Genomic DNA, 3,351 nt, shown 5'->3' on the forward strand with positions numbered 1-3,351 from the left:
AATTTTGTTCTCCTCTTACTTGACCTTTGATAAGTTAACTGTGTGGATCACAAAAAAAAATGTGGGAAATTCTTAAAGAGATGGGAATACCATAATACTTTACCTGCCTCCTGAGATATCTGTATGCAGGTCAACAAACAACAGTTAGAAACAGACATGGTACAATGAACCGGTTCCAAATTGGGAAAGGAGTACATCAAGGCTGTATATTGTCACCCTGCTTATTTAACTTATATGCAAAGTACATCATGTGAAATGCTGGGCTGGATGAAGCACAAACTGGAATCAAGATTGCCAGGAGAAATATCAATAACCTCAGATATGAGCAACTGAACTGAACTGAACTGACTGAAAACATCCCAGGATTCTGTGAAATGGTAAGATGATTTCTAAAGCTTTTTTCACTGCTAACATGGAGAAATGGGTTTTAGCTGTCAAAATATTCTAGAACTGTTACTGATTTAAGTAATTTGTAACAAGTGACTTAACATACCTGTCAGCCCTGGGTTCTTCATTTGTGAAATGTGATCAGTAATATCTTCTATCACATAGGTTTGAGGATTCAGATGGATAATATATATGGAACATTTAAAAAAAGAGAGATCTAAATGACATTTATAGAATATTGAATGACAGCAGGAAACACATTATTTTCAACTTCACATGAAACATACATCAAGACAGATCACAGTCCAAGCCATAAAATGTACATCATCAAATTTAAAACATACAAATAACACAGAGAATTCTCTCAGTGTGATGGAAATAAACTAGAAATTGATAACAAAAGACAGCAGGAAAACTAAAGATTATTTGCAGACTAAACAATAAACATCTAAATAACACATGGGCCAAAGAGAAAATCTAATGAGAAATTTTTAAATATTTTTACAAAATGAAAACAAAATTACAACTTATCAGAAGTTGTGTGATACAGCAAAATCAGTAAAAAGGTATACACAGCATTGAATGCCTATAACAAAAAAAACCCTACAATTAATAACTTAAGCTTCTATATTAGTAAACTTGTGAAAGAAAAGAAAAAGCAGAGGAAGAATAAATCAAAGCGGAAACCAATGACACTGAAAAAAAGGAAGGTAATGCAGAAAAAGAACAAAGCCCAAAGAAGTTTCTTTCAAGATACAAAATAAAAAGAAGATAAAATTCTCCCCAGGCTAAAGAAGAACAAAGAGAGAAAACACAAATTAAATTACTAATAGTAGAAATGAAGGAGAGACCATTACTACCATTAAATACCATTACATACCATTAATTCCATGGACATTAAAAGGATAATGAGTGAATATTATAAACAACTCTGTGCCTACAAAAAGGAAAGGTTCCATTGAGAAACTGCTTGAAGGTATAACTTAACACCACTTTCACAAAGAAAAATAGATACTCTGAATAGGTCTGTATCTATTAAAGAAATTTAATCTATAAATAATAAGCTTCCAATAAAGACAGTAACAGACCCAGATGTTTCCACTGATGAATTCTAACAAAAATTTAAGGAAGAAATGATAACAATTCTCTACAATCTCTCCAAGAAAATAGAAGCAAAAGGAACACCTCCTAATTCCTTTTCTGTGAGGTGAGTATTGCACTCGAATATCCAAATCAGATGAAGAAATGAAGAGAAAAAAAATGAGCACAAATACCTCTCATGAACATAGAAGCAAAATCCCCAACCAAATATAAGAAAAGAAACCTAACAATCCATAGAAGGAATTACATACTACATCTAAGTAGGATGCATTTCAGATGTGCAACATTTGAAAATCAGCAATCATAAATCATAATAACAATAGTCTAAGGAAGATAATCACAAGATGAGATCAACAGATGAAGGGAAAAAATCATCTGATAAAATCCAACACCCATTCATCATAAAAATTCTCAGCAAACTAGATACAGACAGGCATTTCCTCAGCTTCATATAAAACATCTAAAAAGAAATACAGGTAAAACATACTTCATAGTGAGAAGACAGATGCTGTCACACTAAGGTGAGGAACAAGGCGAGGATATCCCTTCTCACCATGCCTATTCAACACTGTACTGAAAGTCCTAGCCAATGCAATGAGATAAGGGAAGGAAGCAAAAGATATAGATATTTGGAAGGGAAAAATGGAATTATAATCATCAATAACAAGAAAACTCCTGGCATTAATAAGCCAGGAGTGTATGTTAATAAGGTTAATACATTATCAATATATAACTACTATATAATTAATATATTAATAAGGTTAATGCATAATAGTCAATTCTTTTCCAATAAAGAGATGGAACTTGCAATTAAAAACTTAACTCTATTTACATTAGCACCAAAATATATTAGAAATAATTCTTCAAAAAATATGTATAAGATTTACATGAGAAAAACTCATAATCTGCACTGAAAAAAATTAAAGATAAATAGACATGCCATGTTCATAGATAGGGAGATGCTATATTGTTGAGATGTTACTTATTGCCAACTTAACCTAGGCACTTAATACAATTCTGTTCAAAATGCCAGCAAGTTAGCTTGTAGATAGCAGCCAACAATTTAAATTTTATGTCAACAATGAAATGATCCATAATACCCACTGAAGTCAATATTAAAGATCAAAGTCAGAGAATTGATATTACTGGATTTCAAAACTTACTTTAAAGCTACAATACTCGAGACTGTATGCTATTAACAGAATAATAGACAGATCAATGGCACAGAACAGAAAATCTAGAAACAGACACCCCAAACACTCAACTGACCTTTAACAAAGGCACAAAGGCAATTCAATGGAAAAGGACAGTCCTTTAAACTTACAGTCCTGGGATAACTAGACATCCACATCTAAGAAAAATGAATCCACATACAAACTCTAAACCTTTCAAAATAATTAACTCAAAGGGAATCACAGACCTAAATGAAAAACTCACAATTTAAAAAAAATTGCAGGGACATCCCTGGCAGTCCAGTGTTTAAGAATCAACACTTCCACTGCTGGGGGAAGAGGTTTGATCGCTGGTCAGGGACTAGGATTCCAGTGCCATATGGAATAGGCAAGAAAATCTAGAAGATAACACGGGGGCAGTACTTGAGTTTGGTAATGAGATTTTAGGCACAACACCAAAAGCACAGTCCATGAAAGAAAATAATAAGCTGAACCTTGTTAATATTAAAAACTTCTATCTGCAAAATATACTAATAAGAGAATGAGAAAGAAAGGCCACAAAAGGGTAGTTATAAATCTATTTGCAGGGCAAGAATGGAGACACAGACGTAGAGAACGGGCAAGTGGACACATCGAGGGAAGCAGACAGTGAGACGAATTGAGAGAGTGGCGTGGACAAATACGCACTACC

Source organism: Bubalus bubalis, chromosome X (genome assembly GCF_019923935.1).
Source record: "Bubalus bubalis isolate 160015118507 breed Murrah chromosome X, NDDB_SH_1, whole genome shotgun sequence".
Lineage (NCBI taxonomy): Eukaryota > Metazoa > Chordata > Mammalia > Artiodactyla > Bovidae > Bubalus > Bubalus bubalis.